Source organism: Engraulis encrasicolus, chromosome 2 (assembly GCF_034702125.1).
Source record: "Engraulis encrasicolus isolate BLACKSEA-1 chromosome 2, IST_EnEncr_1.0, whole genome shotgun sequence".
Taxonomy (NCBI): domain Eukaryota; kingdom Metazoa; phylum Chordata; class Actinopteri; order Clupeiformes; family Engraulidae; genus Engraulis; species Engraulis encrasicolus.
The window spans coordinates 48,644,160-48,662,423 of NC_085858.1; positions in this window are offsets into that span (position 1 = coordinate 48,644,160).

Consider the following 18,264-nt stretch of genomic DNA (forward strand, 5'->3'; position numbering starts at 1 on the left):
TATTGTCTCTTGTCTCTTTGAAATACCAAAACCTCAAAGCCACCATACAGAAATAATGTCAACAACAACATAGGCCAACACAATCACAACCAGCTATTTGGGGAAGGGCTGTGAATGCCCAACCAAAATGTATTGGCACTGCAGTGGCACTGGAAGGTGCCTACCTACCAAGGACTTATTTTAAGTTCAATGGTTCTTCAAGCGTTTTTGAACGGGAAGGAAATCAGGCCCAAAGGCTCTAACGTCTGGCCACTGGACTGCTATGCGGGCGACCCGGGTTCAATTTCAGACCCGGATGATTTCCTGATCCTTCCCCGTCTCTCTCTCCCACCTCGCTTCCCGTCTCTCCTCCACTGTCCTATCTGAAAAATAATTTAAAAATCCCTAAAATATATATATATATAAAAAGAATTGCTATGCAAAATGGATCAGCCGTGGCCCAGTGGTTAAGGAGATTTGGCTTTAGATCAGAGGGTTGCAAGTTCGAATCTCACTCCCTACCTCACTCCATGGCTGAGGTGCCCCTGAGCAAGGCACCTAACCCCATAAAAGCTCCAGGGACTGTAACCAATACCCTGAAAATAACTGTAATTCGCTTTGGATTAAAGCGTCAGCTAAGTGTAATGTTCAAGGTCACGAAGTGTATTGCCATGTCAACATAAATATATGACTTTTTGTTGCGTATACCCAACATCAAAGACATGCAATAGACAAGACACACAACAGCAAAGCACACACAGTAAATATAAATAATGACAGCAAACCAGCAGCCTGCTGTGTCAGTCTCTTTCTAGGATTTCTGTATTTTCAACTGATTGGCATTTGATATTTACTGTAATAAAGAGGAAATCATAATCATCACCTTTAATACTTGAGAGGGTAATTGCACAGTCATAAACACTTTTTATTGAGTGATATTAAATCACTTTATGGCATTAACACAGAAACATTTTCAAATGTAGCAGTAAGCATCGTCGGTAAGTAGGTCAATCAGTTTTCACCGGCTGTAACACTGTAATGTTACTGAAATGGTGAAGAAATTGTGTGTTTTTTTACTGTGAGGCATGGTTCAAAGATGTGGTATATTGAGCTTATGGGCTCTCCGTAGTTTGTCCTATGTTCTATGTCATATGCGCAAAGCTATAGTGAATCTGCTAAAATTTGCAAATAAAATGTTGCCAACAAATTTTGAGTTCAATAGGTTGAGTCGACATGAGTTCAACATGTTATCACTGTTGCATCAATTCCATTAACCAACCAAAGTACAGGCCTGTTCCTTGTTGAAAAGATTCTCAGGCCTGCCCTCAGTGTGCCAACTGAAAAAAGTGAAAGAAAACTGTTCAGCTTTTCATACAATGTTGCAAATGGCCAAGGTCCGGATTAAGATGGTATGGGGCCCCTGAACTGTAGATTGCTGTAGGCCCCCGCAGAATAAAATTAGGTACACAGCGTCATAATTCTGAGCCAGGAATGATTATTACAGTTTTGCTCGATTGCATACACACAATTTCTGGTACTTCACACACAATTCTCTGAACATCTCACCCATTTCCCAACTCCCCTAACCAATGTCACTGAACACTAAACACAATTCCTTCTTTAGACTCACATTTCAGTTTTAAAACACCTACACACAATTCTCTGGATTACACACAATTATCATGAAGAAAAACACTGGTTGTCGCATTGAACACACTCTCATTCAAAATACTAAAATCAACTGCCATACTAAGTTCACTTCCTCATCACATGGTCAAACTCTCTTCATACCGGTTTACAATCTGAAATCATCACCCCATAAGGACACACATTGCATGTCATATTGATGAAAAATGAGTGGATGCAAGGAGAAAACGCATTTGTTTTGTTTTTGAACTCAAAAGTATCACTTTCAAGACATCACTTTCATGTGGTTACCCAATATTTTACAATAAATTAGTGCAATTTTTTAAATGTCAGAAAAATATGTAAAATGAATACACATCTGTGTACTCCGAGTCTAAAAACAATATTTCAGTATTTTACTTCAGAAAAATACCCTCTTTAGTAAGTAGAACACTGAAGAAAATAAGTTTCTACTGTGTTTCAAGTTGAGTATAGAGTTTTACCTTGTGCATATTAGTGTTCAATGATTCACATAAGAGTGTATTAAAATGACTGCTTGTGTGTGTCATTTGAGAACAAAATGACCTTTTTAGAAGAGAGTACATTGTTTTGAGACAAGACGTGCATTTTTCAGAGGTAGTGAGGAGTTTTGCCCGTTGTGTGTGAGGTTTGGAGATTTGTGTGTAGAATTTTGAGAATTCGAGAGCTGATTCCGAAAATTGTGTGTAAGCAATCGAGAAAAACTGTAACAAGATTGAAAGCTGAAACTCAGCAGCAAACAATTATCGGTTCCCCCCTTCACAGACAGACACACAGACAGACAGACACACAGACAGACACACAGACAGACACACAGACACACACACACACACACACACACACACACACACACACACACACACACACACACACACACACACACACACACACACACACACTCCAATCGAGGACCCTCTGACGGATGGAGTCCCCCAGGCGGCAGCCATATCTAGCCTGTGTGGGGGTCCCCTGGCAGGTGGTGGCCTTAGGCTGCAGCCACATATAGCCTGTGTGTTAATCCAGCTCTGTACAGTAAATGGCCATGAACCTTGATGACTGAGGACATTCAGGCAGAAAATCGTGTTAATTAGACAGAAACTAATTAGAAAGGCTAGAGACTACATGAGCATCTAGCCGGATATTCAGCAAGGTCACCAGTTCTTAGATGTAGCATGCAATTGTGTTGTGTACTGTACAAGTATGCAATTATTGAGGTTGAGTAAAAAAAAAACACACACAAAAAAACGTCCTCATTATGCATTCATATACAGTACACAATGACTATTTTCCCAGTTTGTTTGGGTGTCTTCTTTTTCTCGTTTGTCAAGTCCAGAGGAATCCAAACAAATCCAGCGGCCTGTTTACAAAGACAAATCTGTCTGAAGTGCTCAAGAATGTTGTCTCAGTTTATGGTACCCTACCTGGGTGTGTTTTATTGTATATGCCATATCTACGTTTATGTAGTTACTGCACATTCCTTATGCTTTATATGCCTCACGTTTTTCAAGCCGTACTTTTTTGCCTTGAAGTGACATGTGTTTTTATTCCATGGGCATGACCTCCTGCCATGGCATTATCTTCAGTACGACAGTGATGATTGACTACATGCTGTGATCGTATACTCTACCTATTTGTCACGTAAGACACCTGTGGCCATGACATGACAAGGCGAAGCAGAGGAGGAGGTGGGTAGCAAAAACCAATCAGCATGCGGTTGAGGGGAACAGGGTAGGTCTTAAAGGGCGTGGCCAATGGTGCATGGCCAATCACTAGGAGGAGAAAGGTGATCGGCTGAGGAGATACAACTGGGGTGGATTCACCGGTGTCAGCTCTGCGCCGCCAGGGTAGTGGTGTTCATTGGCACTGCCCTCACGATTCGATTCGATTCGATTCTATGTGATTCGATTCGATCCGATTCAGTTCTACAATGCATTGCAATGCATTACATTTCTACTGGAAGCAAAGCAAATGTTTTATCAGTCATGATGAGGCAATACAGGCAGTCAGATACTGAGCAACAATTTATTGGCTGTTTTCTGTATCTGTCTGTATCAGTCTTGCAATGCTCTGAAGTGCTTTTATTTAATTTAACATTCATTTACTCCCGAAAAATATCCACGGAAATAATTGAAACTTAAAAAAATTGCCACATCGATTCGCATTGCATCGCCGAATCGATTATTGTTGACACCACTATGCCAGGGCCCCGCCCCTTTAAGCCAAAAGAGCCCGGGTCCTATTTCTCCCCCAGTCCACCTCTGTCATGGCATGTGCTCATGTCATGTTGCCTTGCTCTGTTCATGGGGGAATTTCTATCTTCTATCTCTCCCTGTCCTGCTGGGGTGAGAATTCCCTAACTGTTGCTCCCCAAAATGTAATTCATAGTTTACAATAAAGAAATTTCATTCAGAATCTTCTCTTGTGTTTCTTGACTAAAATGGTTCTGACAGAATCATGTTCTTTCAAAGGGAGGTACCACGCCTTTTCTCTTGATGTCGGGTGGGTGCGTAAGTTACAATAGGTAAACTATAGGATCAAGTAAGGGGAACTCGCACACCTTGGATGCCGACATCTGACAGAATCATGGCAATAGAAGTCTTGACACTTGAACTGTGCTACACTATTAAACTATATAAATTAGAGATGCACCAGATCCAGATTTTTTAGGATCCTGCCGAATACCGGATCCACTGCTTAAGATCCTACCGGAACCGGAACCGGATACCGGATCCTACGAAAGGGTTGAAACACATACCCCACTCGCACACCCTTTTTATTATGTTGGCTCAAACTATTTTTTAGACTCATTGGCTTACTGCCACACTGCTCGCAACGGCCGCTTCCAAAGGGCTTTCACTCCATGCAGCGATTGGGGTTGTGAAAGACTGACTGAAAAGCCCAGGCTACGTAAAAACTAGAGATGCACCAGATCCTAACTGCCGGATACTGGATCCACTGCTTAAGATCCTGCCGAACCTGGATCCTGTGAAAAACCCTATTATCCTGCCAGATCCGGAACCGGATCTTGGATCCAGTGCATCTCTAATATAAATGGCAACACCCATACAGTACACTTGATTGTATTACAGTAGTATTGTTTACTATCTGGCTGCACTATGCAAACTACAACACTATCATAATACTGTAAGTGTTTTGGGTTGGGGGTTGTTGTAAAATAATCACACAGCTATGCTTCCTCTTACGAAGACATTTTCAACCGTGACATTTGTCATCCCAGTAAGAACCACGAAGGCAATGCACCTCAAAGCCACAAAGCACTTACAGTATATAGCATCAGGCCCTACCATGCCATAATGGGTAGGGCACTCGTCTGCTATGCGGCCGGCCCAGGATCGATTCCGGGCCAGGTCCTTTGCCAACCCTATCCCGTCTCTCGATCCCAAACGTTCTCTCTCTCTCTCTCTCTCTCTCTCTCTCTCTCTCTCTCTCTCTCTCTCTCTCTCTCTCTCTCTCTCAAACTGTCCTGTCACTAATAAAGTCTAAAAGAAAAAAATTGTGACTGTGTGTATTGCGGTGGCCCATAATGAGAAAGGCCCTGGCGTCTACTATCAGTGTCTGACCTGAGAAATAGTCACATTATAACGAGAGAAGTGGAACATTTGTGGGGAGGCCATTTGCAAAATAGTGAGAGCTGTTTAAAAGATGAGAAGCAAATGTACATTAAAGTAGAACACAATATCATTACGTTCATTTGTGTCATGGCAGACATTTCAATGCTTTGTCCATATAGTGTAGTGTTTCGCATTGAGGAGCCCTAGGGGGTCGCTGAGAAGGATACAGTCTTAGTCTCACTGCAGGGCCAGCCCCGGGCTGGCCCGGATAAAAGGGGGCTGACGGTGATCTCATCAAAAGGGGGCTAGGTGCTAAAGATGGCCGCCGGGCCAGGTTGTGGGGCTAAGGGCCGCTTTCCCTGGCCCGTCGAATTCGATGGGCCAGCAAGCACCGCCGAGGCTTGGAGGCGGGGTCAACCTCGGGCGATATAGCCCACGTGCGATATAGCCTACCAGACCTTCGGCGATAATAGCGCAAAAGCTAAATAAGCCGACATAAATGTCATGTGTGAGTATTTGTGAGACACTTTTTATTGGTGTCCAGTGGAAAGCATGCCAAATCACGATAATGGCACAAGAGTTGGCGGCTAAAAGCAGAAAAAAGCCGACATGACTTAGCTATGACATCCCAAGTTTAAGTGTAGTGGTGCCCATGATGCCCTGATAACAACAAAAAAGTTATGTTGGCTAAATAACTTTAAAAACACAAACAGAAGTGCCAAAGTTGCATCTTATGAAATTATGCCATAAGAAAGCCAAACACCCCAAACTAATAATTTGCCCAGAATTTAGCGATAAGTCCCCCATGCAGCCACATTATTACACAGTAAAGCACAGCTGTTATTGACTTAGGCCTATTTAAAATCATCCTCACTCTGCTGCCCTAGTGTCTCATGTTTTGCAGACATACTAAACCATAGGCATACGTTTTGCAGACATGTGCCATAGTGCGCACACTTAGAATTCCCTGCAGGACACACACCGATGTTATGCAGATTGAACGACTTGTAGGCTACGCTACTTCCGTGGCTACTTTAATAAATAGTCGCTATTCCCCTGGCTCATAATTTTCTATAGCAGCTGATGAAGATGCTATGTCTCCGGGATTTGGTCTCTTTTCACATGGTAACTTATTCAATTACCTGCACATTCACCATGAATAGACAGGTGGCACGCCGCAACGAGGGGGTGTCGCTATGTCCGGGGCTCATAATTTTCTATAGCAACTGATGAAGGTGCTATGTCTCCGGGATTTGGTCTCCTTTCACATGGTAACTTATTCAATTACCTGCACATTCATGTCTCGCTATGTCCGGGGCTCATGCTTCTGTGCGCTATTGGGGGGAATAACTGGGCATGTTCGCACGTCTCCTTCTGTTCACTCTCTCAGTTGTCGAGCTGCTCGTATTTTCATGCGTCTTTGTCTTCTTAACATGCGCTGCGTCCCATACAGCTTCTGAATCGACAACTTTGCCATGTAATAAAACTGTTCTTGAAAGGCAAGCCATTTTCCTTGCAGTTCTTGTCGTCTTTGTCCGTAGGCTACGAGCCAAACGGCGACCTGCTCCAGCAGAGTTTGCTCCATTTTAATCTCCTTCTTTGTCGTTGTTCTGTTGTTGTCCTTCTGTGATTTGGGGCGAAAGTGGGCTGTGCCCGACTGACGTTTCACAAACAAGGCGTGTACCTGAATGTGCCTGGGGTCGGCTATGAGTCCGATCAGGCAAAAAATGGCCCGGGGCCGGCAGCTCCGAGCCGGCCACTCTCCTGAGCCCCGGGCGGCCCCGGGCCGCTGAAGCGCGGCTAATGAGACCAAGGCTAGTCGGGGCGGGGCTTAGTTCCCATTGCGGGGCATTAGTATTTTTTTCTTCAATACTATGGGGTGCTTTGGCATGCTTGAAGTCAAGGGGCATTGGGAGGCTTATGATGAGGTCAAGGGGGCGTTCAAAAAAGGTTGAGAACCACTGATATAGTGCAAGAGATAAAGTTACTGTGTGGTAAATCTTAAAGTGGGTCATACCAGAATGAATGTATGAATGTAATACATGTAGTCTAACATCAGACTGTATGAATGTAATAAAAAAAGGTGTTCGACATTCTTTCCCCAGATGGAGATGGTGACTAGAGGTCATTCATCCTACGTAGTCATTGCATGGTCATAAATCAGTAACTAATGGGTGAATGCAGCATTCACCTTTCACTCATTTACCCGAGGAGCAGCCAACTGATAGAGCAAATGACATGGAATGTTTCCCAATACAGTGATGGCTAATGGGACATGGCTGGACTGGCCATCTGGCATAGCAGGCATTCCCCGGTGGGCGCTGCACCCTCATGGGCCCCTATGTAACATTTCTGAAAATAATAATAATAATACTTTCGTTTTATATAGCGCCTTTCAAAACACCCAAGGTCGCTTCACAGGGTATCGTATAGGGGCCCACGAGGGTGCTGGGCCCACTGGTGAGTCCGTTGTGCGCCGCTAATTATGAGGGGGGCACCATTAAGCCAAAAGTGCCCGGGCCCTATTTCCCCCCTAGTCCAAGCCCTGCTAATGATTAAGATAATCCCAATCAATCAGAAGAGATAACAGTAAGGCCTACATTACATTATGTTGACAACAAGGAAGGTAACCTGCACATGAGTCACTTCCTTAAACAACACACTCCTCTACTTTAGAAATCTTTTTCAGCTTGTATTGAGGATCTCTTGAGGATTCTTTCATCTAAAATGCCTTTTTCTAGTTCTGGACCGAAGATGAAGGACCAGAGCTACAGCTACGGTTCAATCTCTTGCACATTACTATCATCAGACTGACCTTTTGGATTAAAGCTGAAATAACTTGAAACAACAATCTTTGAAAGGTTACAGGTCAGTGGTGTCGGACCCACGAAGAGAGGGGGCCAGAATTGGGTCCCCATTACATTGTATGTATTGAGTCGGGGGGGGGGGGGGGGGCTGTTAGATGGTTTTGTCCAGGGCCTGGCTTAAGTTGTCAGCTGACCTGTCTGGAGAGATCCACAGACATGCACTGTATCACTAAAACAACATGACCGCCGCAAATCAGAGAAGACTTCAGATTCAGGAACAGCCATTTTTGTAAAGCAACACACACACACACACACACACACACACACACACACACACACACACACACACACACACACACACACACACACACACACACACACACACACACACACACACACACACACACTACACTCAATGTTTATGAGATTCTTTGCCATTGTATTGCTGTAATATTCGGGTGCGTCCAAGGACTTTGATCGTCATGACACTCATAAGGGCGTTTCATAACATGTGATGAAACAGCTTCTACGCGGCTTCACCATAAAAAGGCCTTTTTTTACGAGCCGTTCTTGACAATGTGTAACCAATCCTATTGCCACTGTTGTAGAAGTCATGCCTACACCACCGTGTCTTGGGGAAGTGGCATGAAAATTGGCTAACTTATCATGTCACTGTCAACAAAGTCATGAATGGCATGGTATTGCTTAATTGTGAATAGGTTGTAGGCTATGCTATGGATACATTATGCTGTTTCCATATGTAAAGTGTATGACAGTAGTTTTGCCCACTAAGTGTATTGCCCACTAAGTGTATTGACAGTGGTATTGCCCGCTAAGTGGAAAGATTTGAAACTGTAGGCCTATAATGCATCTGAAGCCTCAAATACATTGAATACATTTTATTTACATAATTTACAAATTCCCAAAGACAATGCAAAATCTGATATGTGGGTGCACACAAAACAGCATTACATTTTATTTACATAATTCACAAATTCCCAAAGACAATGCTAAACGTGAAATGGATGGGGGTGGGCAAACTACATCACTGAGCTATATTCTCATTTGAAATGCATACGCACTGCAGAGCCATATCTGTCAAGCATGTGACAGAAACGTCATTCATTAAAGAAAAACAGCGAATGGTCAGTGTGCGGGAGTTTTTTCAAGTTGTCTGCCGAGTGACCCATGAGCCATCTCCGACGCACCTGCCAGCTGAGGTGTGCAAAAAAAATCCAAGTTTAACGTGGCATGTGACTCAGGCCTCGTAAATACTGCACACAGGTCTCTCTCGGTCACTGAACAATCATGATGCTGCTTCCGGAACATCAATCCCAAAGTTCAGGTTCCATTATACACACCCTTATGCTGTACGTTCCATCATAGACAGGAGTAAGCATTTCCATTTCCGGGGTTGAAGAATGAAGTTCAAAGTGTTCCATGTACTGTAGGTGGATGATAGCACTGAATCTTCACGCCTTGAATCTTCACCACATGGCCAAAACATTGTCACTTTCACTGGCTTGCACAGACATTTTGGGGGGCAAAATTGCTGTAAGGAATGAGACTTGCAGGACACTGCCAAAGGCACCAAGAACTGCCAGCCAGCAAACTGGTGCTGTGGGAACCATCGCATGGGTGCCGGTCAAGAGGACGTCCCACTTTAACATATGAGGACGCAGGAACCCAGAGTACCAGTGAATTGAAAAGATGTATGGAGAATCGAGATGATTGGAAGCAACGATGGAAGGCTCGTCTGGACAGGATGAACTGATTCCTCCAATCCCCACTCTCTTCCCCAAGGGGTCGTAGGTCGAATAGTGTACCTATAAATTATGTGTACCTACACTTGAAGGGCAGCCGCGGCCTAATGGTTAGGGAGGTGGTCTTAAGATCTGAGTGTTGCAGGTTCGAACCCTTCCACCCTTACCTTTCTCTCCCTACACCTCCATCCATATCTGGAGTCTTTAGCAAGACACCTAATCCCACATTGCTCCAGGGACTGTAACCAATAACTGTAAAGTTGCTTTGAATAAAAGTGTCAGATAAGTGCAGTGTAATGTGACGTAATAAAATGTAAACAAAAAAGGACTTGAAATGCACAAGGGTCCAGGAGGGATAAGCAGTGCACGCTCTCTTCTCCTCTCTTCTGGGAAAGGTCAAAGTCACTTTTGGCCAAGGACACCCAATTCCTTAATCTTTCCTTGTTCACGGGGCGGAGCAGCGTGAAGGTCCGGATAGAGGTCCAGTGAGAGGAGGCACGTAGGGCGGAGGGGGCACGTCTGGAGGGATGTAAAACTCTGGCTTCATTTCGATCTGAGGGAAAGAAAGAAAGAAAGAAAGAAAGAAAGAAAGAAAGAAAGAAAGAAAGAAAGAAAGAAAGAAAGGGTTTTTTACCTCGCTGTAAGCAGGGGGTGGTGTAGACCTACTCTACCCTACTACTACTACTACATTGTGTGTGTGTACCTCGCTGTAAGCAGGGGGTGGTGTGAACTCCCTGGTCTCGCTGTGGACTACCCGCCCTTTACTCCACTCTGTTACTACTTCAATACTGTGTGTCAGTGTGTGTACCGCGCTGTAAGCAGGGGGTGGTGTTGTGGACTCCCTGGTCTCGCTGTAGGCCTACTCTACTCTACTCTACTCTACTCTACTCTACTCTACTCTACTCTACTCTACTCTACTCTACTCTACTCTACTCTACTCTACTCTACTCTACTCTACTCTACTCTACTCTACTCTACAGTTACTACCACATGGTGTGTCTGTACCTCGCTGTAAGCAGGGGGTGGTGTGGGCCTACTCCACTGTTACTACTGCAATGTGTGTCTGTGTCTGTACCTTGCTGTAAGCAGGGGTGGCATGGACTCCACTCTACTCTACTGTTACTACTAAAATACTGTGTGTCTGTGTGTGTACCTCGCTCTAAGCAGGGGGTGGTGTGGACGCCCTGGTCTCGCTGTAGGCCTACACTCTACTTTGCTGTATTGTATGGTGTGTGTGTGTACCTCGCTGTAAGCAGGGGGTGGCGTGGAGGCCCTGGTCTCGCTGTAGGTCTGCTTTACTCTACTATATCATGTGTGTGTGTACCTCGTTGTAAGTAGGGGGTGGAGGGGACTTCCGCGTCTCGCTGTAGCGCGGTAGCCTGTAGAGGCTGTCTTCAGAGGAGACTGATGGGATGGGGATGATGTAGGCCTACTCTACTCTACTGTGTGTGTGTGTGTGTGTGTGTGTGTGTGTGTGTGTGTGTGTGTGTGTGTGTGTGTGTGTGTGTGTGTGTGTGTGTGTGTGTGTGTGTGTGTGTGTGTGTGTGTGTGTGTGTGTGTGTGTGTGTGTGTGTGTGTACCTCGCTGTAAGCAGGGGGTGGCGTGGACTCCCGCGTCTCGCTGTAGCGCGGTAGCCTGTAGAGGCTGTCTTCAGAGGAGACCGATGGGATGGGGATGATGTAGACGCCGGGGGGGTTGGTCTCCGTCTCCCGCATCATCCGCTCCTCGCGAGCACGCTGCAGCGCCCGGCACGACGTGTTGCAACACAGGATCACCACGCAGAAGCAGATGAGCGGCACGAACACCCTGAGGGACGGAGGGAGACAGCAGGAGAGAGGAGAAGAGGAGAGGAACGTGCTTAGACAAAAAAAATTGTGAAGACAGTCTCAAAGCACTCACACACACACATATGCTAATGTCCACCCACAAACACGCACGCACGCACGCACGCACGCACACAGACACGCACACACACACACACACACCCTGCATGTTTCTGTGTGTAGGGGACGAGGGTGGTTTTAGTATTCCTGTGTATACTTTCACTGTTCTCTCATTATGTAAACAAATTGTATTTTTGTAACACAATCCAACAGTGTAATATTTAATATACTTCTATATTTCCCAAAACATTAATACGTCTACATTCATATCAATACTATTGATTGAAGCTCACTTACTCCAGTATAGGAAATGACATATCAAGCGTCGGCATCTCTGCGTTGGTAATCCGATGGCACCCTGTGTGGCCAGAAAACAGCAAATCATTACCTGACAAGGTCAACAGGAGGATACTCATATTGCAGTATCACGATACCAATATTAAAATTGACACTTTGCTGCAGACGACAATGAATTGAGAAATATAAAATGTATCCATCTGCATGTGCAAAATGCTATATTTCTATTCTTCACACCAACATGTTTCTCTGACTAGAATAAAATAAATATCTAACTTAATAGTAAGTAACTACTGGATAGTAAATAACTACTAACTAAATATCTAACTAAATATTATATTTTAAAAGCCATTACATGGCCATTAACTTGACCATTCTGTGTGATTATAACAAATGTCTTTGCTACATAATACAAATCTTACACAAAAGTCTAAACCTTTTCATGTGTATGTATCCGTACATACATTCATCTAATTTCCCACAGCAGAGATGTTTGACACTTAGCAGGAAGACTGAACAATGAAATGATAGCAACCAAACAAATGTTTGGTCAACTGAAAATGAGGTAACAAACAAAGCTATCTCGGGTCATTATATGGCTGGACGACATCACACCTCTTTAAACACAGCACAATGAACCATGGTAATACCCAGGGCCACTGACAGCGTTGGCCAGGCCCAGAAGGCCCAGAAGTTAAGTCATCTAAAAGGCCCCCTCCAGTCAATACATGCAATGTAAGGAAACCCCAATTCTGGGACGGCTATATCCATGGGCCTGTGACAACGTACCCCTTTATCCATCCCCTGCCAACTTCCCTAGTAATACTGGCTGACACAGATGTCATGATGTGGTGAAACACCTATTCAGACCCCAGTGCTGAAAGGGGCTGTGCATACGAGTGCTAATAATCTCGTTTTTTTCCACCGTGCGTGGTGTCAAGATAAGGAGTCCAGAGCAAACAGATGTAGGCTGGCCACCCGAACCCAAGTGGAGGGACGTCACCTAGAGAATGTTATCTGTGTCTGGCTAACATTTGTTACATTCAGGCAACAACAGGCCTGGCTGGCATCACATCCCATACATCAGCCGTGAGGCGCGACAGCTTGACTAGCAGTGTTAACGATTTTATTGTCCCTTTTACTTTTATAATTTTGTATTTATTTTAGGGTGTTGTGACTTTATATATTGGGTTCTTTGCTTTTGTTTTTATTAACTCTCTAACCTGTGCCCCCTTAACCCATTGTAATCCCTTTTTGGGAAAACGTGCCCTCTCCCTATTAAAACCTAAATATCTCAGCCTCTGAGCACATAAAAACATGAAAGAAGTTGCATTTTTAAAGCTAGAATCTTCATGTTTGCACTAGCATGTGTTCATTCAGCTCTAATGTACCCACATTTTTAATAAATCAGCTCAAATCTCAATAACCTTAATGCAGCGTATATGTCGCTCCAGGACACAATGGGTTAAAAGTGTAACTATAGTTCAGATTCACCCACTTAGGCCTACGGTACAGTAAAGGGTTAGGTTCAGTGTACCTCTGCGTAAGAAATGTGTTATACAAATAAACTTGACTTGCATTGTAACTGTTTTTATTGTCCCTTTACTTTTATGATTTTTATATTTATCATTTATCTATATTTGAAGAGTTCAGATGCAAAACCCCCTAACTCCGTTTCTGAAGACCTGCACTTCTATATTTTTAGAGAACCCTGTAGTTGGTTTGGTTTACATTCATGTACTTGATAATACATATAAATAGTTATATTACATAAATAAAATGAAAAAATATGAAATTCTGATAGCTTTGTATTAAATAAAAATGAATTAAGATTATTTTCTGAAAAGGCACTTAGGGGGTTTTGCATCTGAACTCTTCATTTTATCTATTGTGACGTAACATACTGTTCTTTGCTGTTTTTCCCCAAGAAGCGCACTGATCTGCCTTTGTGTATGCAATGTGTTATGCAAATAAACATGCCTGACCTTGCCTTGCCTTCACGTTAGATGACAAAGTCATTAACCTTTGACCCTGAGACGATGTGACTGTAAAGTATGAACTACACACGGCATTGAAAAACATGTCACTGGCTGGCTGTCTGATTTAAAAGTAAACAACTGTTATCGAGACGCTTTCTGTGCACATATAAATATTGATGGACAGACAATGAAATATATGGCAATGCTTGTCATTCCATACATTGCAATCACATCCGGGCTGCGTTTCCCAAAAACGTTTATGTGGGCCGTAGTATTGGGGTGGGCAATTATTTTGGCCCGAGGGCCGCATTGGGTTTAGAATATTGACTGAAGGGCTGGATGCCACAGACAACTTGCCCGTGTCAAAAATAAAACATAGTTACGCTGACATAGCTTGTCAGCAATGATATTCCTGCACATATTTAGATGAAGCCTACTATGTCTTTGATTAATCTCAATTTTGCACGACACTTGTTTTAGTTAGCATTTTAAGAATGTTGAGTAACCTTTTGAATTTGGATTTAAAAGTTGTCTTTTCTTGTGAAGGCTCTGGGGGCCACATGAAATGGCTCAGGGGGCTGCATGTGGCCCCCAGGCCTGAGTTTGCCCACGTCTGCCCTAGTACATAAGGTTAAGTAGTACTTAAGTACTGTATGAGGTGCTCTCTTGGCAATATATCAGAAAAAGGTCTCACATCGTCACTAAAGGATTATAGGCTACATACTCTATTTTACATTACTACATTTATCTGTTTTTTTTTTAGATACATGTTCCTCACAGAAAATGAGCCAAGGCCAGTGAATCTCAGTGTGAAAGAATTGAAATGGATAAACTATTTCTCTCTCTCTCTCAAAAAAGAAAACTGAAAACAGGTCAAAATGACCCGAACACCTTACAAGGGGTAAGCTTGCATGGGCAAGTCATTTATTGATAGTGTGAGAGAGCAGTCTGCACACTGTGGTTTATAAGCTCAAAAAAAAAAAAAAAAAGTTATTTAACGAGCTCCAACATTTTGATCCATTTTTTGTAGGGTATACTCAGGTATGCAGACCGCTCTCTCACACTATCTACTGCAGTTTTCTGGCAGCTGCATTGCTGCTTTTGTGGATGTGTGTACCCTAACTTTCAAATGCAAAGTCTAATTTATTTAGCCAACATGTTCCCTCCACCTGGGGACCTCACAGGGGTGTTGATAATTCTGCTGACTTATTTATCTATCCGGCTATTTGCTTATTAAAACCAGCTGGTTTACAAATTGGTTGGACCGAATGTGTGGTGCTTTTCTTTTTAGTTTTTTACTTTCTGAAACCAAGATCTGGACATCTGGTAATTAGCTACAAGATAGGCTGTTTGTTAGGGTGATATTGAACATATGGTACACTGGCATTACCTGGCCAATAAAAGAGCAGTTCATTACCTGACAACAGGTGACTCTACAAATATTGGCCACTTAGGCCCGCACGGCACGGCCAGCGTAACATTGTTGTTTGCTGCTATGGAGCGTAAGGCCAGCTATATCCCTTTTTTCTTTAAAGGTACACTGTGTAGGAAATGGTCAAAAAAGGTACTGCAACTATGCTGCTCTTTGAAACTGTGCTGTACAGTGTACACTGCCAAATATGACCTTTTCTTGAATATTTACTATGATGAACTAATATTTACTAGTATGATTAACATATAGAAGGTTTTGCAGCGAAAAATGCCTATTTCTGGAAATTTAAAATGGCGGACCATGGAGAAGATCCCCCTTTCCATATATGAAAAGTGCAATTTTCCCAGTCATAATGTATGCGTAGAATTTGGTGGTGGACCGGTGGTAAGTATTCATGAAAAGGTAACATTAGTGAATGAGTAGCATGAATTCTGGAAATAAACAACTAAAAATTTTGCACAGTGTACCTTTAATGATCGACCAACACAGGAACAGCATAAATTACTTCCCCAACTTTCTGCCACATGAACGAATGTGTCATTATAATGGCTACTTAAACAAGATTGGAAAAAGCCAGAAGTAATGTAAACTTAATGACAATCAATCAAACTATCAGAGAAATAGGCCCTGATCCACTTGTAGACATCATACTGAGGCTCCATCACATGGTCGTCCATGTCATGTGAGTATCACCTGACATATTCACAGAGAAAACTGCCTACTTAGAATATTCTCAACATTGTCTTTAACCCCTTAGCGCAGTGATTCCCAACGTTTTTTGTCCTGCGTACCCCCTAAGCTTTTTTGTTGTACCATTAGTACCCCCTCATCCATGCCCTATGTCTCTTCCTGTATCCGAATGTGACTATGCTCCATACATTTGTTATTTCTACATTTTTCCAAGTACCCCCTGCAGTGTGCTGACGTACCCCTAGTGGTACACGTACCCCTAGTTGGGAAACACTGCCTTAGCGCAGAGCCTATGTTATAACACTGTCACCAATATTGTAATGGCTATGTCTTAATCTGTTCCTTAAGGCTCTCTGTACTGTTCTGTCATAACAACGTTGTTATGATGTAATTGAGTATTTTCAGCAAAAAGTGAATAAGCCAGACGGCGACCCTATCTGAAGTAACCAAATGTTTTAACAGCATTGTCTTCTCATTGTGAGATTAGAATTTACAAGAAGCAACTTAGAATTGAGGAAGATCTTTTCTCCGTCCCATGCAACATACTTAATTGGCCTCAAGCTCAATCACTGTCCAATCCAAATTCAACCAAAGATCTTCGATATCTCTCTATATTCCTTTATCCCAAAGGATCTTTAGGAGGAACAGATCAATGGTCAATTAGATCTCTTTTCTTTCTGAGAGACGGAGACATGATGGCTATCAGTAACATGTTTCTGAGGGTCAGCCCAAAAAGCACATCGCTTTGAACAGTGAGCCTTCCAGACAAACTTCCCTTCAGATCACAGCAAAAGCAAAAACAGGCAATAACAAGTCAACCCTCTTACCTCAGAGAAGACTGGTCCTTGGTGGTAACGACAGAGCTCTTAGGGGCTCTCAGGGAAATGTGTGTGTGTGTGTGTGTGTAGAGAGAGACAGAGAGAGAACAGGTGTGTCTCTTATCTGGCAGAGGTAAACCACAGGAGGACTCCAAGACACTAGATTAGCCTTTATGGCCATGGGTGCAGGTTTAAAGGTGCAGCACATAATATTCACATATGACCAAATAAGTGATTTTGTTAAAAATCACATTAAAAGCACATTTTATTGACCCAGCCGTGGCCAAACGGTGGGGCACTCGTCTGCCATGCGGCTGATACGGGTTCGATTCCCGGCCTGGGTCCTTTGCCGGCTCTTCCCCGTCTCTCTCTCCTCACTTACTTCCTGTCACACCCTTCCTATGTCATAAATAAAGTCAAAAAGACCAAAAAAAAATAAAGCTCAAAGCCAGGGACATCGGTTCAATTCCAACCCGAGGTCATTTCCGAATCCTTCTCTGTCTCTCTCTCTCTCTCCCTTTTATTTCTTGTTACCATCTCCAACTGTCCTATCTCAATAAAGACTAAAAAGCCCCCAAAAAAATATATAAAAACAATTCTGTTTACTTCAAAGCTCTGAAACTCTTATGCACAACCAGGTTTCAGGTGCTGGTGAAGTGCAGTCATCAGTAATCCACAGTAAAGAAGAAGGATCACCGCGCACTGGTGGATTTAATTTTGTTGCTTTTTATTTAACTTCTTTACTGTGAATTCTGTTTACTTATTTGTAAACTACGATTTTACAAAGTCTATTTTTTATTATCCAATGCAAAATATAGGCTAGGGTATGTACCAAGAGACCTCCACAGCTCCACGGCTCCAAATCTGAATTCGTCTACCAAGTAACTAGGTGGACATGACCGTCTGGCGGACAATAGCTGAAGTTCCCTCATTATCCTTCACACAGCCAGTCAGGGGAGACCTCCGACAGGATTTTCTTTGAGGGCGTTAAAAAAGCAATGGCTATTTTGGGAGGACAAATATTGGGGGACGACGCTAAAACGGACGCATCATTGTGGTAATTTTACAGGCCATACAGTTCTTGCTTCCCAAGTTGTAACACAGTGTTTAAATGCGTAGATGATGGGTCAGCTTGTTAAATATAGGCAGGGCCGGATTAACACACAGACTAGATATGGCTACAGCCTAGCCCCCCCCCCAGCTGCCAGGGGCCCCCCTGTTGCGCAAAAGTGAAATAGTGCAGAATTGTGACAAGACACACTATTTAGAAATTCATCCATTGTGTTAGCTCGTTAAGCTCGTAATTATGACTCTGTTTACGTTCATTTTTAATGCAATTCGCCTTCTGGGGGGCCCCACAGCAACCTGTAGCCTAGGGG